General features: G+C 37.3%; 1 pseudogene across 1 annotated transcript; it reads left to right on the top strand.

Moving 5' to 3' along the window:
- Positions 1–20,479: 20,479 nt before the first annotated feature.
- On the top strand, positions 20,480–23,910 carry LOC149181537 (putative pectate lyase 5; annotated as a pseudogene). The gene is made up of 5 exons (XR_016257545.1): positions 20,480–21,007; positions 22,190–22,825; positions 22,920–23,023; positions 23,147–23,285; positions 23,378–23,910. The product of XR_016257545.1 is annotated as a putative pectate lyase 5 (transcript).
- Positions 23,911–25,005: the final 1,095 nt, after the last annotated feature.

Here is a 25,005-nt window from a genome sequence, read left to right as displayed (position 1 = left end):
GAGCCTACTTCTTCTATCTATTGTCTTTACTGTTTATTCTTTTGGTAATTATTTCATGGAAATATATAATAAGGAATAATAAAATGATAACTAAAGTTTACAATATTTTATCAAGGTTAAGGAGGATTGTTTTTAATAACTACCCTACTAGATTCTCCAACATGGTATGAGAGCTAAGGTGGATAAACAAAAGGCAACTTGGAGATCAGCTTGTTGACATAAGAAGGGATTTATTGTCATGGAGAATCATTTGCAAAGGACTTAAGGAAGAAGACCTAACCATATTAAGAATAACTAATCTATCGTTGAAGGAAGGAACGCCACTACATCAATCTCCCATTGAAAGACTCACCATCTAAAGAAAGGACATCTATATTATCTTTTTGTTGAAGGTTCCTTGCTTTTAAAGGAACATCTTGAAGGAAGATTGCTTTATCTTGAAAGGGATATTGATCTCTCTTGGAAAGCTATCAATTTTATGACTCATTGGAACACATATTTAAAGTAAGCATCAAAGAATCCTCAAATCATCATCATCTCTTTGAATTTGTTGAACCCCCTAAAGCGTGAAGGTCGAACTAAAGTGAGGGGTGAAATGCTTTATAACTCAGTACAGGGAACCGGACTCTGTCTTCGGAAATCCTACAAGCAAGTACAGATACATATACATTACTAAAAACTCTATCAAAAAACACATGAATCATGGTATGGACGCAACCATCTAGAGGATGAGCATGTAAATGGATCCAAGATATGGGCACAGCCATCCAATAGAAAGGATCATAATGAAACCAAGGTATGGTCGCAGCCGTCCAATAATGAGAAGGATCACATATGACAACTCATGGTATGGTCACATCCATCCATCTAAAAAACACATGTATATAAGCACAACCATGTCACATTGCCTTGCAACCTGGACTTTTGTAATCTGAGCCTAGATTCTTGCGCTCCAATGCGACCCGATCAAAGTGCAAATTCTAACATGTGAATAGATGTGTTGACATCGAACATGCTAGAAAATTGCTTGATTACCAGTCAATGATGTAAATTGTTAACAAGTGCGAGAGAAACCACCAATAATGACAATGGTTCTCAAGGTACTAGAAACACAATTCACGGAATGTGAATGAAGGAACTGAAGTTGAACACCCATGAAATCACCCAATCAAAAGTTAGTAATGTGAACTTATCGTCAAGTGTGAAGAACTTGTCGTTAGGGCATGCAAGCTCCAAGGTACTGGAAAGGAGTCTCTTGACTAACTTCCTGGATAATGAGCTGAAGTTGACAGGAAGCGATCATGTCGAAGGAGTGCCATGGTGTGTCCCACATCATCGAAACGAGACAAAGGGATGCAAATGATTTTGGATGATACAGAGAATTAGGAGTAAGTGTAACTGCAGAGGGACTAGCTCTTGAACATTTCAGCGACACGATTCTGGAGTTTGGAAGCTTTTGGACCCATAGGATCAATGGTCATGATGACATGGTAGAGATCGAATGGAAGGAAAAAATGAACAGCCATGCCCCGGAAGGTCAATAATGAAAAGGAGGGTATCCCAACCCGACAAGAAACAGAAAGTGTCATGTTCAAGAGTGAGTTACCAACACCATTGATCGAATTTCCAAATTTTTCCCCACCATTTCTAGTAGGTACCCCAATTATTTTTTAATCACAGGCTTGAAGGGGATAACATATGCTTTCCCTGTAAATCCATCCTTCGGATGAATCCAACCTAGCATGTTTAAGGAGACCTAGGAATGAGAAGCTCATGTTCATCATGGTGACGAATCCAATGTCGTTGTATGTTTTAACGAGTCCGGCAAAGGTGCAACTTGATATCTTTTTCATGTTTAGAGAGCTTGAAAAAGATATGGAAAAGAAAAATTCACATGGTCCCTTTTCGTACATTTGTGTCTCTCGAGCCCAAAAAGGTAGAAAATGATACTTGAGAGAATTGCTTGACCATTTCAGTCAAGGAGTACCTTTTTTTTAAGTAGTTTATCCCAACCCAAAAAAAGGGTAAACGTATATTGGGTAAATGGCAATTCGCATTCGTTAACGAGTTCAAAACTACAAGAGCTCGGCAATCTTTTCATGTTTAAAGGGTCGGAAAAGAGCTTGAAAGTTGACCCCCCATTTTATTCTCTTTTACAAGTCAAAATGGAAAAATACTCAGCAATATTTTCATTTGAGTTTTATGAGTCGAGAAAAGAGCTGAAATGTGACTTGGTACCATCATCAAAAATACGTGACCTGTCGCTACACAAAAGGTAAAGGCATTATCCAATTCCTGAGGAAAATAGGTCAAAAATAATTAAAAACCCTAATAGGTCATGAAAAAGGAATAAAAGGAGGGAAAGTAATTATCCTTTACCATTTACCATTTTACCTTTGTGTAAGGAGTTTTTAACCCAATTTTTCCCTAATTTTTCTGAAGCAGATTGCGGGAGATCCGGGAGCTTAGTCGTCGAGCCGTCAGTTGCAAGTAAGAGCCAAGCCCTTGAGCTCCATTTCCATACTGTTTGTTCTTTTTTTATCCATTTATTGGATTTCTGAGGGAGTTTTTGGAAAAAAATATTCACCTTCGGTCGGCGCAGTTTTCGGGCACAGAATCACGCAAGTTGGGGGTTTCTAAAACTACTAACCACACTGTCAGCGCAACTATTTTTAAAACAAGTGCATCAGCGCTGTGAACAAAGAAAAAATAAAATTTCCTCTTAAGTCCACCATTTGAATCCAAATTTCAGTTGCCAAAAATGATTATTGACTTGAATACATGGGTTTTGCAAGAAATAATCATCCAAAATGGTGGATCGGAAGGAACGTGAGCACGAAGATGTGGACACCCAAGCAATGGCTGATCCAAATTGCTTGGATGCCTTGAGGAACTATGGGCTCCTCAAGTTCTTTCTCACACTAGGGATGTGGGCTCAACCTGAGCTGCTTCGATACTTGATTAGTCTCTGTGACATATAGTGGGAAATTTTTATCATTGGTGACCAGGAGTTGGAGTTGGAGACTTCATATATTTATTTCATCACAGGACTGTCCTAGAGAGAGGAACCAGTCAACCTATATGAGTCAAGGCCGATTAGGACAAGCAGATCCATGCTACTTGCTGAACATTGCCTAGAAGCTCTCAAATCAACAAGCGACAAGATTGAGATTATGACTGCGTGAGATCTTACACTGAGAGTGCTATTGTTGACCATCAACAAAGTGGTTGGGTCCCAAGAAAAGCATGAAACCAAAAAGTCTAAGTTTATGTATGCTATCGACTATACAACATCGACGATATTCAATTGGGCGAAAGCCATGAATATCAACATGAAATGCCAGATGTCAAAAGCTAAGGCTGGGAATCTAAAGCAATTTTGCTTTGGATCTATGCTAGTGACCTTCTTCCTAGAGCGGGTTTTGTTGTTCCAATATCAGCTGACTGAGGTGGATCCGTCGATGTCATGAGACCCACAAATTGTTCATTGGAGTCGGTTGTTGCCTAGAATCACTGGGGACCAGCATATGTCCTACAAACCTACCCTTTTCTCATGGCTATGATAACAGCTGATCATAGTGGAGGATTAGCCTTACAGTGATACCGACGTCCACGGAGATCTAGATATTCCTCTTCCAGATGGGGAGGATTTTGACGATGAAGGTAAAAATAATTTTTTTATTTTTAATTGTTTTATATATATGTGTTTATAACATTTTGTTTTATCAATGCAGATGTTGGACTAGAGCGTCCTATCGAGATGTCCTCGATAGCCAGGCACGTTTCTTGCTAGTTTGATGTCACTCCTTATTAGGAAGGAGGTGACAACGAGGAGGATATTGTGAGGAACCTCGAGGGGTTGACTCATGGGATCCCAGAGTATGTCAGGGTGGGAGATATCCCACCCCATTACCAGAGGCATACAGTTGGGTATCTGATCAGATCTGTCAATTGCTGGCTCTTGTAGCACAAGGAGTTACATGTTACCATGACCACCATGCTGATTAGTTCCTAGGTCTAGCATTTACATTTTTGAGGCCTGTGTGCCATAGATATATGAGACCTGCGAGTCGTGGATGTTATTTGAATACACATATTTTTTTTTGGGGTTTTGATGTATCAAGCATTATTGCCATATATCTATATATATATATATATATATATATATATATATATATATATATATATATATATATATATATATATATATATATATATATATATATATATATATATATATGTATATATGCTATATTTTCTTGCTTACTATGGTACAAATGATTTGTTTTAGATTTTTACATGTTCCGTAAATGTCTATCCAACACATAATTAGCGAATGCATCTGTCAATGTATTCATATGTTTAGGAATATGACGTTATGTAATATAATCAAAATTTCTCTCCAGTAGACAAATACATAGATATATTCTCAATATCTAAGGATTTCTAATGGAATATTGCCCATTGAGTTGAAGGACAACAATTTGTGAATCTAGGTTGACAACCAATTCCCGAATGTCAAGATGATGGCTTTTGAAAACAATTCGACAACTGCGTTGTACTCAACAATGTTATTCGTTTTTCGACCTAAAAAAATACCTTAAAGATCAATCAACTCACCATGGGGGTCATAAATGGCCCATGCTGCAGAGGATAAATTTCGGGTACTACGCTAAGCACCATTAGTGAAACCAAAGTGAGTCACAAAGATCTGCAAAGCAAGCAAAAACATAGTAAACATGAAAGTTGTTTGAAAACTAACACACTAAACCACACTGCAAAAAAATGAATGACACACTAATGTACATAAGTGACCATGCAAGATAACCTAAGAATAGTAGTTTTTGAGAGAGTCCATGCTCGGACTCGGGTAATTAATCAACACAGATGACCACCAAAGTTTTACCATTGACATGACGAGTAAGCATCGACTCGACCAAATAATAGAGTAGAGCATATATAAGGCTTTGCCCCCATGACCCTTGGGCGAGGGAGGGTGATGAGTCAGTTGACAACCCCATTGCAATAATGGGCAATCGATAAAAACTCAGGGAGGGATAAAAGACCTGAATCCATGAAAAGATGAAAGTTCCCTCGGTTGTAAGATCTTGACAATGGCTGGCGAAACTGACATGTCAATAGGTGGCAGAGAAGATAACTGCTCAAGACACATAGACATGATCGTCGGGCCAGAACCAAGACACGGGAATAAGAATACACATGAAGAGATGAACTCGACACAGGATAATCAGAGGATACCAGAGGTGAAGCTGAACAAATTGCCACGTAATTAATCTCGGCGGGACTTAATAGAATTACCTCGCCCCATGTGTCAACAAGATCGGGTGAAGGTATGACCCAAGGATCAAATTTGACCAAGATCATGTTGAAAGAGGCAACATGAGGAGGTGGGAGTGGAAAAATTCCCATCAAAGAAGAATCTTTAAAAAGTCCTACCCCCACACTCTCATAAGGAGCACCGGTGTGCTTAGCATACAAAATATTACCATCTGAAGAGGAAGAGGCAAAGGAATATAGTTGGTCGACTATGACTATCTTCCCTTGATGGGGAAAACAAATCACACGGAAGAACGAGGAGGCTACAGCATGCATGGCATGGGTCCAACTCTGTCTGAGTAGCAGATTATAATTGAGATTAGCGTTAATGATCTCTACCTCGACATGTATTGTCTTGCCTTCCAAAGTAATGGCAAGGTTGGGCAAGACACCGAATGTTCACGAATTGCGCACGTCGAAAGCTTCCAAAGTGTTACGGGATTGGTTTAGAGTAGGAGAACCAATTTAATTCCAATAAGCGACTGACATGATGTACGTAGAGGCACCTTGATCGATGACGGTCCTATGAATGGTTTTCTCATTAATGATTACCTGAATGAGAAAAGCAATATGATGAGGAAAACTTGGAACATGGTTCTCTAGAACAAAACACATCAAATTAGAATCAGTAGGATCAATACCCCAAATAGTTGACAATAATGAATTTCGCTGGGATGGACAACTTTAAAGTACCTCAAGAGTAGACATAGCTGATGGCACCTGAGCCAAATCCTCAACAATATTATAATGTTGAGTGGCTCGAGCGTTGGGATTATACGAGGAATTCCTTAGCACACCTCAAGAAGGTGGACGAATAGTGAAATCAGGGTTTGGTCACTCGATATGGAGAGGACCAAAACTTGGCAGGGCAAAAGAAGAAGGGGTGGCATCTTTCTCTTTCCCGACTGTTGAAGCATGAGTTTGATAATCTTTTGATCTAGTAGCCACATTAATTGGTGTACTCATCATGAACACTTATGAATTTAAGGAAGCAGATGATTGAGGCTGGTCTACCATTTGTGTCTGTTAAGACAAAAATAACTCTTTCAGGACATCTAGGATACCTTTGAGCAAGAGACTAACTTCGGATCATCGGGGACAATCCTTATTATAGTGATCCTCCTCACAAATGAGGCATGAATACTTAGGCTTCTGTTGTGAAGCATCACAAGCAAACGACTTGGGAGGACCTGTTTTGGGGCATCCAATTTACCCTTGCCTTTGCCTTTCTTCTTACCTTTCAAGGATTTGTCCGTTATAGTAGACTGAACAACATAGACCTCTGAGGTTTTACCAGGGCTAGGTGAATTTTGGGAGGGACTATTGGAAGCAGTGTTTGAGACCGACTTTTGTTTGGAAGAAGATTTTGCAAGGGCCTGGGACACTAAACCAATTACTCCATCAACAAGAGGTGTAGCATGTGACTTCAATGTCGTTGGATCAGATGATGGCCTCAGAGCATCGGGTAACAACTCATACAAAGTGCCATACTGAGAATAAACGAGATCTACGAAATGGGCATGAGAAACGGCTTGTTCTTCGATAACACATCCGCCCATAGCTATATCGCGAGCAATTGGAGCAATGAATGACTTGGTAAACCATTCGGTTAGCAACTGATCAACAATATCAAATTTGATCAGGCGACGTCTACGTCTCCATTCATGGATGTGATCGGAGATGTGTGTTAGAGTATCTTGCTTGAGTGATGTAAGAAAATAGGTGTCAATTTCACAGCGAACCAGCAACTGGAAATGCATGAGGAAACCCAGGGCTAAAGAGTTGAAGTCATGATAAGTACTTCGAGGGAGCTCGATGTACCACTTGGCTACAACACCTATAAGGGTTTGTTGAAAAGACAGAGATGAATAGATTCATCAACATAGGAATTCAAAGAGCACCATAAGTGATACATCATCACGTGGGCTTGAGGATCTTCTTTTGCTTTCCCATCAAACTTCGGACAATCGCTCAGGATGTTGGACTGGACCGAAGGCCAGTATGGTGAATGAAGAATTGGATCATTCGTGAGTTGAGACATATCTGGCAACTCTAGTGTAGCCAAGAATGGAAATTGAGTATTGAAATGCATTGGAGGTCGATAAGTGGGTCCAACCGGAGGAGCCCATCCCTACTGGTAAGGATTTTTTCCCCATAGTGGAGGGTTTTATCCATGTGGCATTTGATTTTTCTGCCACCATAGGTTACCTTGCCCATAGGGAGGATTCTGACCATGAAAGCCTTGAAACTATCTGGCCATAGGTTGTTGTTAAGCAACATATAAGTTAAAAGGCTGTTGAGCCTGTTGGCCTTGGAAATATGGATATTTCACCTGTTGTCCCTTGACATACGAGTTTTGAACCTGTTTTCCCTGAACAAGAGGATTTTGGCCCTGCTGCCCTTGGACATAAGGATTTTGAACTTGCTGCCCTTAGACATAGGGATTTTGGACCTACTGACCTTGGACAAAAGGATTATGAACATGTTTCCCTTGGACATTAGGATTTTGGGCACGCTGCTGCAAGACTTGACCCTGACCTTGTCCTTGAAAGGGTTGACCCTGTTGATATGTATATAAGGGTTACTACTGCCCGGGTTGGCTCTGCTACTATAAGGGTTGACCTTGCGGCTGCAAAGGTTGTCCCTACGGCTGCAAAGGTTGGCCTTGTGAAAACATAGGCTAGGAGGTTTCCTGAGCATATTGAATTTGTGATTGCTTGGTTTTCTACAACTGTTGCGAAGGTTCCCCTGCGGTTGTTGTAGTTGTCCTTACTGTGGCATCATCTTCCCCTGCTGCTGCACAGATGACCCTTGCTACAACAAAGTTTGCCCTTGTTGCTGTAGAGGTTGTCCTTGCTGCTACAAGGGCACTTGAATAGTTCCTGGATTAAGACCTTGAAAATTTCCGAACTGTATCTGGCCATACCCACTGGGAAAAGTGGGCGAACCAGGCTAAACATACTGTCCAGGTTGAAGGACATAAGGCTGATTGACCATTCCTTGGGAGCCATATGGAGCATAAGGAGCTTGGTACTAAACCTAAGCCTCATAGGGCTGTTGATACTAAAAATTTCTTGACCCAGATGGACCAATGGGATTTTGGACCTGTTGGTACTAGACATTGCTCGATCCAACAGGACCAACATGGTTTTGGAGAGCACCAGAAGAAGGCTGGTTCATCCCAATCATGTGAGGTTCTGATCTACTCACATTGGTTGTGCTTGACACCATAGAAACATTTAGATTCTTCCCCCCAGGCAGTGGTACATCTTATCCACCTATCGGAGGGGTCGAAGAACTAACAACAACATGACTTGAGACCATCGGTTGAACTAGACGGGTGACTTGGACGAACGATACAAGAGGGTTCAAAATGGTGGGTCGCACCGAGACTGAGGTAACTGCAGAAATCATCCTCTATTGGGATATCAGGTTTTGAATGAACAGACCTGTTGTAGGCATATCGCTAGATGCCTAAACAGGGTTATGATGAAGTGACGAGGCACTAGGTGTGGCTAACACCAATTGTGCTAAACTCACATAATTAGGGGGTAAATCCCTATAAATACTAATAGGAATGATTCCCGTGTAAGGGAAACCTTCAGGAGGAAACTGATGTTCTTCCTATTCAATAATGCATGATGTGGAAACCTCTGCGTGGTCCTGAGAGGAGACTGGAGCATCTCCTTCGAGCTCCTTGGGTGGAAACAAGAAACGATGAATGACCAAAGATGTTCAAGGGGATAACTCCCAAGGAATACCTAGATGATTATACAGACTTTACAGACACTGCGGTGATATCTCAACATCGTTGAACAAAGGATTCAGAGGATATACAACGAGTCCAAGCTGACTTTCAGTAGTCAGTGAATTCTCAAGAGTCTGGATAGGATTCTCTGGGGATTTTGGGCCAATATCAGACAAAGACCCAGTATATGAAGGAGGGGGAGGACGAGATAACAAATTCTGATTACTCGGAACAATTTCGAGTTCAACACCTTGGTCCTCAAGTGAATTTGGTAATTCAAGAAATGGCTCCTCTGACAATATTTCAGATGGAGGAGAGGAAGAGGAACTAGGTGAACCAGATGGTTCAACCATGATGCCTTTGTCTCAAATATCAGGAAAAGAGAGTAAATTTCAAGGCTTTAAAATTTACTTTAAGGAATACTCACGATTTTGTCTAGAAAAAACTAATAGGATGTTATAAGATTGTGGGCAACAATTTTTTAAGACGCATAAATCAACTGGTGCTCTTTCATGTTTTACGATTTGAGAAAGAAACAAAGATGACTCTATCACTTTTGATTGGAAATGAGCTCAAAAGGACAAGCGCTTGAATGATCTTTTAAGTTTAATGAGTCAAAAAGATCAAATGACTACTCCAAATGATCTAGGTAAAAAGGATTACCAAGCAACCGTGAACTGCAGAATACCTCCCGGTGATCCGAGAAGTACGGGTAGGCAATCTCCCCGAATGTTGTGTTCAGTCTATCACGTTTCCAAGGCAGCAGACTCGGCTTCCTATGGATAAAGGATTGAAACCTAGAGGGGTCTCGCTTTATATACTCGATGGTACGGGGAGCACAAGTCCGTACTAGAGTTGTCTAGTACTAAAGCTAACGACAATTGCTAGATGTAAATATGTCAGAACACATCTCTAGCCTAGACCTTCTAGATGTGATCATTAGGTTTCAAATGTGCCTTAGGTTAATTGAGTTCATTTTAAAGTTTCTCTTGAATTATGTCTCGATTTTCAGGCCTTAGCGATGTGATTCGAAAAGTCCTATATGCAACTAAATGAGACAAGACTCTTTCAATTCGAAGAATCATCTACAATAGAGAGGGTAGAAAACACAATCAAATTCAAACAACCAAACAACTGAAAGAAAAAATGATCTTTTAACTACTTTACATTTTGAAAATAAACTAATGAAAACATTCTTTCCAATTCCTAGTTTCCTAACAAGTGCACTCCAAACAGTCCTTTCAAAAGTAAAGATAATTATTTTTTATTTTCAAATGCAAATGCAACCCTAGTCTTCAATGATGCTAACTAACGTAACATATTGATGCAGCAAACTAGAATTATATGTTTTTCATGAAACTACGAAATGAAAATTTCATCAAATATTTCAATGAAGAAGTTTTCAAGACAATCAATCCTCAAGCAAATGAAAAGGCACAAAAGAGAATCTCTTTCAAACTAATGAAGCAATGACTTTACCAAAAACAAGACAAGAAATGTGAGTTGTGCCAGAAAAGAGATGTTTAAACAAGCAAAGAAAACTTTTCAAACTTGTGTGATGGAGACCAAAGCATTAAGAGGACTATAAATGAAATGCAAGGAGTAAATTCACCAACAGCTTGACTCACTGAATTCACAATCAACTGAATGGATGAAAACCTAGACGCCTTAGGGCTACAAACCATCCACAGACTCAATAAATCAAGTAAAAGGAAGGAAAATCAACAAGGAAATAAATCAAGTCAAAATGCAGCTTTCCAGTCAAGGAGAAAAAAGTCTAAATAATTTATAAGGAAGAAATCAATAGAGCAAGACACACTGGTCGAGATCTGGGGTAAGCCCTAATATTTACCTACAGGCATCACCATGACTGCCTCACTGACAACAAGCACCAGAAGAAGGTCGACGCGACTGTTCCTGAGTATATCACGTCATTCAGCAATTGTTAGCAAAATAACCGTGCTGGCCGAGGATACGAGGAAAAAGTTAAAAAATTTCAAAGGCTGAGACCAAACTTTCTACTGTAAATTTCAAACCCAGAGTAGTAAACAAGGTAGAGCAGATAGAACTAAAGGGAAATGGTGATACTAGAAAAGTTCACACAAAACCATGGAATTACAAACAAGCAAAAAGAAGGATTGGCTCCCCAGCGGAGTCGCCAATTTGTGGTGAGGTAAAATTCGAAGTGTGGACACAAACAATTCCTCTAGCCTGAGAGTGGGGCTAGCCGCAAACAAGACATTCTATGGAATATTTCCTTAGGTTAGAACCAATTAAGACGTCCTATCTCTTAGTACGTTATCCATTTGATGACGACCTTGCTTCCTTCCTCCAGTTATCTTCTGTTTCTTCTTGCAAACACTTGAAACAAGTAGACAACAACAGACAACAACTGTGATAATATACAAATTGTATTCAACCTACTTAAAAAGTCAAGAAATGTTAAGCCATAAACATGTGAGATGACATCTTATGTTGGAAATCAATCAATAGTTGCATCTTTATTAAATCAAAAAGAGATTACAACTAGCGTCTTGACATTATTGTTCTCCTCTGACAAATTCAGGTTCCCGCACACTGCTGCTAACATTCCATGGATGGTGCCAATAATGATAATCTCAAGGCTCTTCCCTTTAGGCTTCACACCAAACCAACTCACAATTATCCCTTAAACACAAACTAGAGAGCTACAAAGTATGGATAACTTGTTGATTACTCCAAGGAAAACTTAATTAGCACTAGGACACACACACTAACACTAGCTTGTGCTTGGGAAAAGTGGAGGTTTATATAGCTTGAATGGATGGGAGATGGTTCCTCTTCTCATGGGAGAAGGTCTTATCTCTTGAATAGTTCCATCCTAATAGGAGAAAGGAGTCCAATCTGACCTCCTCGACTCCATCTGGCCTAACCATTTAGCAGACTTCCGTTACAAAGCTTCTAGAGCTCGAAGCTTCGCCTCCGTATTTAAAAAAATTTCCAAAAGAGGATTAGCGCGACTGGGAAAGGGCTCAGTCAATCCGATTAGTGGTAGGGATAGTTGTAATCCCTACATATCAGCGCAAGGACACAGGTCATTAGTGTCGGTCTTGTAAATTGGGAAAAATAGAATATTTTAGGAAAAGGATGCAAAGGGAATTGTTCTGCTCATGAAGAGGGACACAATGGGATTTTTTTCATGATGGGAAAACATGAAGGGTTCACTGTAGAGGTCCTCCAGGATCGAGGAATAGGGATTACAGGGACAGTGACAAAATGTGTGTAACAATTGGTATATATTCCATGCAGTATGGAAACAATAGTATTGCAAGATGAAGGTATGAAAATGGTTGCGTTGTAGTTTGAGAGGAAGAAATAAGGTCTTTCTCCTCTTAAAGAAAATATTATCTTCAAAAAGGTTGGAAGAAAGCTCCTTCAAAGAAAATTATGGGTAGATGGTTGTATGGGAGAGAAGGTATGCATGTTTTTAAGTAACTCCTCTCTAAGGTAGAGTTCATATCTACAAGAATATTTCAAACGGAGTTGGTTGTAAAATTGTGCTCGGTAAGTCTTCCAAATGATTACTCGATCCTTGGAAGAAGAAATTCGACATACTTTGGAATGATTAAATATCAAGAGTCTTCCATAAGATGACACATAGGCATGATGATATTGATCAACATTGAATATGGTTTTCTAAAGGAAGAAAAAGAGTTTATAATGACATCTCTAAGGAAGAAGAAATTGCAACTTCCTAGTCAGTTTGTTCCATGGGCACTTTGATTACAAGTGATTAGCATGGAGAATGATCTTTGATAAAATATATATAGACCTTGTGAAAAAATGTTGATCTCATAAGTAAGCAGAATCCGAAGAGGCTATCATATTGAGGTAATTTTTATATTGATGTCTTAGTTTTGGTTCTTTAGTCAGTATATGTTTTTCTACCTAGAAGGAAATTGCAAAAAAACATAATAGTAGTTGAGGAAAGTATATCTATAATTATTGGTTTTTAACTGAATTCAATGAATACATGGATTGAGTGGATGGTTTTGGTAACCCTTGAAGGATTGTATCATCAAAATGTTTACATCGGCTTGGGATTAAGAGGTAGTAGTGAAAACAGATAAGCTAATGTTCATATGAACAATGAAGATCACTTTCATGTCTAAAGGGAATAATGATTAAGCTCTACTTTGATTGGATATATATAATTCCTTTTTTGATGACTACAGGAAATTGATATGAAAGATTGATGGCCCAAATCCTGTCAGAGTTTGGCTCCAGTACATTTAGGAATATGAAAGCTCAAGAAGAGGATGAGCAATGTAGCTACTTGAAGATCTCCATGTAGTTTATGTATTGATGAAGACACACTAGAAAGATCCATATTGAAAGGAAGTAGAAGAAAATCCTTTATGCTTTAGATGGAGTAAGAGGTCTCCTTAGAAAATTTGAGAAGGAGAAAGGATATATTCCCTAATCGAGACGGAATGAGGATGTCCTCTCTAGGTTGAGAGGAAGTGATGTTAAAGACATCATATTCTCCATGTGTCATGCACTAGACGATGACTAAAAACCATAAATCTTAGTGAAGGAACTCGAAAGGAGAATGGAGGATTGGATAAGAATCTAATATTAATAATCCTTGAGGATATATAATCTAGGATAAGAAGTAGTCTTGTTTACTGACACTCTTTGAGGATTCGATAGGTATCTAATACAACAGTAGTCGAAGATGACCGATATTCTTTGAGGATTGGGAATCCAAGATAAGAATAGTCCTAAAAGGACATACGTAGTGAACATCAAGATGGGAAATGTACCATGAGAGGTAGTGTAGTGTCTCACATAAATCCTCCCAACATTTTTTCTTTGATACAAACAGGGCTTGTCAAGTTAACGCCTTACTATGTTGACAATGTTGTTTATGGTTTTGATGATTAAATATGGCTAACCAATCCGATTATTCTTATCAGAACTCTTCAATTTGAGAAACATCAGTGTATCAGTTATACAATTATGAGTACCTCCCTAGTTAAGAGGGAGTGTTGGAAAATGTAACTAGTTTCGGCCTTCATAATTATCATTGTACTCATGTCATTATATATGTCTTATGTAATAAGCAAAAGAATAAAGAACAATTATTATTTTCAAGCATGGATTTCTTTTGATTGGTCATCTAGGTTAACCATGTTCCTCATCCTTCTAGGGTTTTTCATGTCATAAGAATACTTGTCATGAATCAATAGATTCAATATGAATTGTATAAGACCCTTTTGGGCAAGTTGTAACTTTAAAAATTGTGTCTAGAAAGTCAAAAAGGTCTCCAAGCACAAATTGACTCTTCCAGTGACAACTCGGCCTAGAAGAGGCCTATTCGCCTTCATGAGAAAGCTACATAAAGAACCAAGTTTGATTCATCTTGGACACACTTCTTTAGTTTGATCAAAAGCAAGAAAAGAACAAAAACAAGAGTGAAGGACAAGGAGGAAAGAATAAGTCTAAACAAGAAACAAAGATTTGATTGTTTGAGCCTTATTATCTTACATGTGTGAAGATTAAGGTTTCTTTCAGAGTTGCGGGGCCAAGAGTTGCAGACCTACATTGGAAGTTTAAACGTTAACTAGAGAAGATCTTGAAGAAGGATTGACTCTCATTGTCTTTTAATGCCTTGACTTGCATAAGGAATAACTTCTTTAAGGGCTTGCACGTGCAAGAAAGCTATAAGTTTTCTGTAGTCTAGAAGGTGAAATTCTAGAGCTAATGTAGAAGGTCGAAATTGTGATTGGGAGCAAGATTAAAAGAGGTTTGGCCTTGGCTGATTTGGCTAATCTTTGACTTGTTTGAAAGCGATTCTCCTTGGATTTCTCATTTCAACTGATTCTATAAGAAGAGAAGAGATTATTTCTAGGTTTTCCCCTTGGAGGGATTTTGCCCTGGCTTGGAGCCTACTTCTTGTGTCTATTGTCTTTACTGTTTATGCTCTTGATAATTTTTTGATGAAAATGTATAATAAAGAACAATAAGAAGATAACTAAAGTTCACAAGGTTCTATCAAGGTTAAGGAGAATTGTTTTTAATATATGCCCTACTAGATTCTCTAACAACTCCCATGTGTTAGGTGAACCTCAGAACTTTAAGGAGTCTCATGGGCTGCTAGTTGTGCCTAACTTCCCAAGTTCCTTAAGTAGAAAAATGCAAGTATACTATAGATCTACAGAAATGTGAGCTTATGCTCCATCAACTCGATTAATTTTATAATAATGAAAAGAAAATCCCATTTTTCAATTTTCATAAGAAATTGCCTTATTTTGTAGGGACAACTTTCATGGATTAATCTTTCTTACTTTTATGGCAATTTGACCATTTCAATTTCTAAAAACAAATTTTGAACTCACACTTGTCATATCTAGCTGGTGCAGGAATTTTTGAAATTTTCACAGAAACCTATTTCAACACTAAGGCTCTTTAGGATCTAACATAGACAAACATGAATCAAAACTAAAGACTAAAGTCCTTTCAACTCTAGCATCAATGTATTATGCTCCTTGCCACTACCATTTCACATGAAGGCATAATGTAATTAACTCAGCTCTATTGCTTTTACATTCTCCAACATCATATTTTGAAAGGATAGTACGCCCTCGCCCACACATACCTTGGGTTCCTTAACATGCCCCATTAAAGAATTCCCAGGCCTTCTCATACTCAATGTTTGGATCTTTGTGCCTTTTCTGGGGGTGGTCTTCAACTTCCTTCAAACAAAATTCTGGTTTTATGTGCTACTTTCTGGTTTTATGTGCTACTTGTGCATGAGTCATATCAATACATTGAAAGATCTTATTGTTGCTTGAAAACCAAATTTCCCCGTAGTACAAAGCAAAGCAAGGCCTTATAGGCTATTTTTTATTTATAAAAAATAAGAGAGGCCTAATAGATTTTTTATGTTGACCCAAATTATTTTCAGCTGCCCTTGTTTTGAGATCTTTTGTTGCTAAAAAAATATTCATCATTTCACTTTACATTCAAAAATGCCATAACTCCTCACAAGATTCTTTAAAAGGTGTTAGTTCAATGAAAGAGCACTTGCCTTATAAGCATTAAGAGGTTGGTGGTTAGATTCCATTATGCGCAAAAATAATTTCAATTGCTCCCTAACATGAATTAATCAATGATATTGTAGTTTATTTTTAATTAAATAATTTTTATACTCATTTATTTTAATGGTGAAATATTTTCATTATATTATATTGTCTCTAAAGAGACAAAATTGATATTGTATTGTTTTTAAATATAAGGTTTTAGTGTTTCTAGAGAGATAATAGCTAAGATTAAAGAGATATTATCTCTATAAAGACAATATGTCTTTAACTGCAACTAGTGTATGAAAAGATAATAATGCTTTTGTTATATATTGTCTTTATAAAGACAATTTATAATATAATAATTTGAGACACTACTTAAAGAAAATATTTAAAACAATACACAAGTTTTTTTTCTAGAATTAACACTGTGTATTTTTTTGTCTACCCTTAACACAATTTACCAAAAATTCTCAAGATATTGTTCAATTTACCCAAAAATGCTCTGAGATATTGTTTTAAAACCGCTCTTATAGAGATTAGCACAAAATTAACACACAACCACCAAACATCATGAAATATTTTTGTGGAACTGCTTTTCTGCACCATCGAATTGGCCAGTGGTGTTGTTGTGGACCAACGATCTCCATCACCATCTTCTCTGGAAGGTGCAACTCCTCGATTGATGGCGATGGGACATGGACCATCGTGCTCTTTATTGGTCCAGCCACAACGGAATAGTGGAGAGTCGTGCAACAACATTTCTAACTGTACTGCGTTGGACTTCTATTTCTAAATCTCAAATCACAATTTTTTATAAAAAAGTATGAAAGCTTATGCACAGTGATGCCACGCACCCGTTAATAATTATGACATCCCACTTCCATATTCAGACAATTATTCTCTATATGCAATACAACATTCTGTATTTATGGCATGAAGTTTCCAGTTTGGAAGCCAATTTTCTCATTGTAGAGACATTACAGGCTTGTTCGCGGGATCGCAGAAATCACACTGAGATGTCACAACTGAATTATGATAATGCAAATTATGATCACATGCTCGTCCCAACCTGCGTGCTATTCTTTGTATAAAATATTGAAGACAAATTACTGCAAGTTTTCACACAACACCAAAGTCATTTGACATGTCTCAATTAATGATTTCTATATGCGAGTCGGTCGCGATGTCGACGTAAACTTTGATTTCGTACATTTCACTTCCTCGTTTCATGATATGATGAGAATCCTAAGACCCATTTTATAATTTATAATATAATGAGAATCCCAGGACAACAGAACATGGAAAATGATGACATCGGAGACATTGATGCAGACATGCCTATAAGACATAATGAGAAACCAACACATGCAATGCAACATAATAGCACATTATATCTACCTTCCGCATTTTAAAATCTAACAATAACAAAGCTCAAAAATTTATCTTTAAATGTATTTTAAATAACAATTTTACTGGAAATTCTAATTAAATTTAATAAAAAACAAAACAATTAAAATTGGTTCATAGCAACATTAATTAAAAAAATTATAATGATCGAATATAAAATGATATCCCTAAACCACAAATTTTTTTTAATCCAACAACTTATGAGAATGGTTATAGTTCTCTACAACTATTTTCGAATTGAAATAAAATGGAAAGCCTAAGTAGCCAAATTAAACGCTAACATATGCAGTTACATCATCAATCTTTGCCAAGATTGTATTTCACATCTCAATGCAACGCAGAATCAACTCCACATCCCCATGCAGCACGGAATCGATTTTTCTTCTACCCATAGAAAGGTTACATATTTTCCAAAAGGTCAATAAAGCAATATTGTGACCTCAAACGCAATCAACTGTTTCATTTCCGGTCCACATGAAACATTTTTATCACCAGACCCACAGTCAACACAGCCCAACTTTCCAAAAAGATCTAGAATGTCACCGATTTAGATAATATTTCACTTCAAATTTTCATCCACGCGTTGAATTTCGAATGCAACCGTATAATTGACAATGAGCAGCATGGACCTAAGAAACTGTGACACTGGAACTTTTAAAATCTGCCACTAGCACGCCATCATGCTCAACTGGGGCTGATTCCAATCTCCCACTGCGAAATGGGTGACCCAATTCTTGTCTACAATTGCTTTGAATCAAATTGTCAAATTTATATTGAATCAGGATATGACTCAATCTCTATTATCTAACATCAATTTCAAGTTACAAAAGAATTCCAATAAACTAATATTTTAAAAAATAACAACCATAACAAAAGAACAAAATGTAATATAAAATCTGCAGAGGCGATTTTTCAAAGATTTTGTTCGGAATCTTGAAGTAAAAATTGAGTAGGTAGGAACTGTCTAAATCCCGCTCTAAACACTAAAATAGCAAGCCGGGTAGGTAGGAATCATGTAAACGCTTCTCGAAAAGTGAGCACCCAATATCTGAACATATAAAACCATGTTATTTACCTAGTTTTAATATTTTCATCATGCGGAATATAATATTTAGGAGCAGGGAATTGAATTTGAAATTTCATATCGAAAAATATCTTAACCTAACACTAAATTACCTTATATCCAATGCCCACAAATAGTTTCCATATAACTTAAATAAAATTTCAGATAATTTTGACTTTAATAACAAGGAATTGAATTTGAAACTTCACATCAAGAAATACTTTAACCCAACACCAAATTACCTTATATCCAAAGCCCACAAATAATTTCCATATAGCCTAAGCAAAATTTCTAGAAAATTTTGACCCAAATCACTGCGCCACTTCGTAAATTTTTCAAGATAATTAGTGGACGCAGAGAGAAACTTTTAATCTCTGTCTGTCATAAAGTCGAACGCACGGTCCCAAAAGTCATCCTTACAGACACGACGACACACCCAAGTCAAATCCACTTCTGCTCCACCAGGCGACTCTTCGTGACATTATTATTATTCCATTCAACTAAAGCTATTTCCTGCATTATGTTTTGTTTCTGGAATCAAATACGCCTCTGATGACGGGTCGGTCGGCGACTTTGAATAGAATCCGTTGAATCTGACAGGACAATAAAAGACTTTTGCCTCACAACATCCTGATTTTGACGGAGGGATATGACAAATAATATAGAGTAATAACGTGCTCTTGATCAAACGTCAGGGCAGCTTTTATTAAAGGTCAAAACTCGTAGAAAATAGAGCATGCGGTACGGTTTTATCAAAACATCAAGCGCGGGATTGCACCATCTAAATTTGCAATTTTAACTGTTAGATTTTCCTTTTGAAAATCGCTATATAGTTTATTTTTTAAGGTTTAATTATATAAATGGATTTAGCATTGTATGGTGTAATCTATACCATAGAAATTTGCGATTTTAACGAATATGTTCATTTTACGAATCTAGTAATGAAGTTTATTTTGACTTAAGATAAATTTCATTAGTAGGTTCTAAAGGTTCATTATCAATTATTGCTTATATGATTTGTTTTAAAGTTTCTACAAAATTATCTTCAATTTCATTATTAGGTTCTAAAGGTTCATTATCAATTATTGCTTATATGATTTGTTTTAAAGTTTCTACAGAATTAGTAAGTAAGAAAAATTATCAATTGCTTATGTGAATTGTCTAAAATTTTTTAAAAAATTATGAATTACAAAAAGTCTTAGATAAAAAAAAATTGTCTATAATTAAAACAACTATACTCTAACTGTTCAATTTTGAAAGTTTACTTGTCATATTTTCTACACAAATTTATCAAAAATAAGCAAAAATTTGTTTAAATAACCTGTAAACTCTGCAAAATTCTAATATTCCAAATTTTTTTAGGAATGTTGAATACATTTGTAAATTCTAAAATGTATTTCAAAAAACAAACCAACCGTATCTAATCTAACCCACAACTGTTTCAAAAAATGGTTTCGCCAAACAACTCCGTTACAATACGACTTGAGTCCTTTGGAAGCATGTGAGTGACGGAAACCGGCTTCGTAGTCGCACTCCTTTGTACCACTGGTAATAATGGAAAAGAATTTTAGCAATCATTTTATTTGAGTACCACAACCACTATAATTGTGATATAGTAGTGGAGTTCCGACCTATCCCATACCTGCAATTGTGGTTTGGAAGTTGGAACAACCGTGATTGTTGGCCATCGCTTTTCTCGATTGTTAGCCATTTTCTTGGTACAGTACTCTTTCCCACATGGTAACACAGTCAAATGGCCAATAGTACGCGCCATAATTAATCCCAACTGCTACGTATTTTATTTATTCAACAAATCTTTTTTCGTTATATAAGAAGGCGTAACATGTTAATGCAGATTCGTGCACAAGAGCTCAGTTCAGTTCAGCACATGTTTGTTCATGTCATTTGTAGTCGAGTAGAAATCAAAACCCCTCTTTGCACTTATAGTTTATAAGACTTAGCCTCTCAGCATTTCCTCTGTGATTTGCGATGTTATAGTTAGTTCTCTCCATGTCATAAACTAAGCATAGTCCGCTCTTCTCGCCCAATATTTGTTAGCAGAATTGGTTGAGTAGAGATCTCGTATTATAGACAAGTGAAATATATAGGATCGTACTGGAACTCCATTGTTGAAGTTTGCAGACTTTTGCATCGTTGAACCCCTTCTGTAACGAAAATGTCAGGCCATCGACGTGTAATGGCATTGCTTGTTTTATTTTGGATCTTTTTCATTCGATCCAAGGCGGGCAAAACCTTTGAAATATTCGAAAAGTCAACGTCGGCTATTCCTGGACGGCCTGCGGTCATGCAATCGACTAAACATCGACAAGAACCTGCAACGAAACATGTGGAGGATCCCGAACTGGTAGTTGAAATGGTTGAAAGGTAATCACTAGTGGAAGTAGTTCTTTAATTCTGGACGTTTTTGTCCTATGCTGATTAGTAGGTGAAGACGATTTCATTAGGTCTTGAGGGTCAGTGTTGATTTCATTAGCTGTTGAGGCTCAGTGTTCTGCAATGCACTTAACCATGGATCTATAAAACGCTCTAGCATTAAATCAAAATCTGTTTAATAATTTTAGGGCTCGGATGGATCTATGAATTATTTTGTTTTGGAGGGTTGTTGAGCACCTTGCCTAATTGCATATTCCAACCAGGACTGTACAGTACATTGTCTATGAGCGTTTTCGTCAGGAAAATTCAAAGATGAGTGTTTGAAGATTTATGTACTGAGAATCTTGAGTATGATGTTGTCTGAATTTGTTTTACAGTAGTTATTTTTGCCTCGAAGTTTTAAGTTTATAACAAGATTCGGGTCTATAACCAGACTCTTCGTTAAGACAAAAGCCCAGGAGAAGTTCATGAATGTGGAACAATAAATATGGCTGGGAAGGATATGATCTGTGAATGAGACGAATTCACATATCATATCTTTTCCACCCATATTTTATTATTGCACATTCATGTTCTTTTCGTCGGTTTTCTCCTCACAATGAATCTTGATGTTATAGACTTGAAAGGTCGACCCAAAAATAACTACAGTGGAACAAATTCGGATACAACATCATGCTCAAAATTCAAAGATGGACTACAGTGGAACAAATTCGGATACAACATCATACTCAAAATTCAAAGATTGACTACAGTGGAACAAATTCGGATACAACATCATACTCAAAAATCAAAGATGCTTCTCCCATTCGCATGTCGCAATCCCCTCTTGGATTGTAGATGATTATGCCTTAGTCTATCTGTTAAAGTTTTGAGTACTTTGTCGTTTATTTTTTGATTTGATTTGTTCGCAGGGATTTGTCTGAAACACAAATTTAAGTTATGGAATCTCCATAATACTAATGCCCAAGTGTTTTGAAGATGAAATCAATTATAAATAACAAAAAAAAACTAGATTTCACCAAATTTTAGACAAAAACTCCAAAACTATAATGTTAAAAAAACGCAGATGATTATGTCCTGCACTGGCTATAGAAAACCATGTCGTGACATCATTGCATAATGTGCTTACGGATGTCAAGTTGTTCTGTGCTTAACTTATGGGACGTATTGCAGAAACATTAACAGTTCGAGAAGGGAGCTAAGTTATTTGTCATGTGGAACGGGAACCCCATCGACGACTGCTGGCGCTGCGACCCAGATTGGGTAAACAATCGAAAGAGGCTCGCAGACTGCGCCATTGGATTCGGCAGGAATGCCATTGGAGGGCAGAATGGCAGATTCTATGTGGTCACTGATCCCAATGACTACGATGCAGTCGATCCCCGACCGGGCACGCTGCGCCATGCTGTTATTCAAACGGAGCCTCTGTGGATCATTTTTCAGAGAGACATGGTCATCCAGCTCAAAGAAGAGCTTATCATGAACAGCTACAAGACAATCGACGGCAGAGGCGCCAATGTCCACATTGCCAACGGTCCTTGCATTACGGTACAGTATGTGAATCACATTATCATTCACGGGATTCACATCCATGACTGCAAGCCTGCAGGAAATGCCATGGTGAGGGATTCCCCGACACATTACGGGTGGAGAACGATCAGTGATGGAGATGGAGTTTCCATCTTTGGGGCAAGCAATATCTGGGTGGACCATTGCTCCTTGTCAAGCTGCACCGATGGGCTCATCGATGCCATTATGGGGTCAACTGCAATTACCATTTCAAACAACTTTATGACGCACCATGATAAGGTTTTAATCTGAATTCCAACTTTGTAGTATTGAAAGTTCAAACTTTCCTACCATGCTTACCCTGTTCATCTATTTGTTACATTAATTGTTGCAGGTCATGCTCCTGGGCCACAACGACGATTATACACCAGATGTTAACATGCAAGTAACAGTTGCCTTCAACCATTTTGGAGAAGGGCTCGTGCAAAGAATGCCCAGGTATTCCAAACGATCTACATTCACAATTTTCAATTTGCGTTCTATGTACTAATAATCCAGCAACCATCAGAATTCAGAAATTTATCTGCAAAACAAGTTTAATGCACTGATGCTGAAACGCAGATGCCGACATGGCTACTTCCATGTGGTGAACAACGATTACACGCACTGGGAAATGTACGCCATCGGTGGAAGTGCAAACCCAACAATCAACAGCCAAGGCAATCGATTCGTCGCACCGGTCAATCGCTTCTCCAAGGAGGTACGCGTTGCTTCTTCAATTGTGCTGAATTCATTAATGTCAACATCAGCAGAGTGAATGGATGGAGTTGATAACTATGAAAGAATGAACAGGTGACAAAGCGCGAGTATACACCAAAGAGCATATGGAGGCATTGGAATTGGAGGTCAGAGGGAGACCTGATGTTGAACGGGGCATTCTTCGTTCCATCTGGGACGGGCGCGTCCACGAGCTATTCCAAGGCTTCTAGTCTCTCAGCGAGGCCTTCGTTCCTTGTCACATCCCTCACAGGGAACGCTGGGGTTCTGACATGCAGAAAAGGGTCCCGTTGTTGAACTCAACCACACGACGCAACAGACAGATTCAATCTCCCTGGCTTATTCAATTTTCTCTGTTTTCTAACTTTCTGTAGTGTCTGTCCCAAGAACTTTTTGCGTGAGGGCTCATGTTCTTTCAAATTAATTTGACGAAGCTCTTTTACACTCGAACCTCGGACTGCATACAGTAACCCTCCTTTCTACTTCTCTAAACTCCGTCAAGGTCCGGTCCAGAGGCGCTGTTGATTCCTGACTTAAATCTCTTTTCCACTGGGTATGATTTGTATCGACAGGTATTTTTGTTTATTTTAACCAGTTAGTTTCAACTAGTTTCGCTTATGTTTCTATCGCTCCTTCTCGGATATATTTAAGCCTAAACTAAACTTAGTATTATGCAAACAGTGAATGTTGCATTCCAGCTATACGAATTTTCATTCCTTCTCGGATGCATTTAAGCCTAAACTGAACTTGGTATTTTGCAAACGGTGAAATGCTGCATTCCAGCTATACGAAACTTCATTCCACGTGACAGCGTAGCAAGTACATAAATGCTATAATCACATAACATGATGATTCAGTTGACCATAATAGCCAATTAGTGTAAACAGAAACAACAAAGCCTTTTAGATCATGTCATTATCCGTACATCTATATAATGAACGAATTTTATTTATCTAAACATGTTTTAATGATTGAATCATTACAAATATAGAATTCCATTTGTAATCTTGTAGTGGTGTCCACTATAATGAATACACATGATTATCGAAAAGGTAGATATTCGACCAATGAAATAAGTTTTACAAATTTATATTTTGAAATATTTGTAAGATATAAATGAGTTTATCTGTATGGGGTTTAGTTTTTTTAGTTTTATTAGGTTTTCTATAGAGGTCAGGTGGGTTAGTTCAAATTTTACCCGATAAATGGACCAATCATTTTTTGGGCTAACTCCATGTTTGGATAAAACTTGAACTTACATGATATACGGAGAAATTATATCTATGTTAGCATATTCATTTAAATAAATATAAATATTAAAATATTAAAATAAAATAATAATTTCTTTATATTTATATTTTGATGTAAATTTGACAGGTCGAAGTTTTAAAATATTTATATTTATAAAATATTTTATTTATTGATTATTATAAGTATATTATTTATTTTATAATTATACATGTATATTAATATTGGTTTAGAAATATAAAATTTAATGTTATAATAATAAAAGAAATTTAAATAATATTTTTATAAACGATAATTTTTTTATTTTTTAACTAAATGAATTGAAATCAAATCATTAGATGTAGTATTTTTGTGATAAAAAGTGTTTAGGGGATATATTGTCCAATAATATTATATTTAAAAATAATAAAATAATATTTTTATGATCTAAATTTATAAAATATAAAATTTAATGT

This window comes from Pinus tabuliformis, chromosome 3_2 (assembly GCF_031772625.1).
Source record: "Pinus tabuliformis cultivar Carrire ecotype Pingquan chromosome 3_2, CPIR1, whole genome shotgun sequence".
NCBI lineage: Eukaryota > Viridiplantae > Streptophyta > Pinopsida > Pinales > Pinaceae > Pinus > Pinus tabuliformis.
This window is presented reverse-complemented; position numbering and strand designations above follow the sequence as displayed.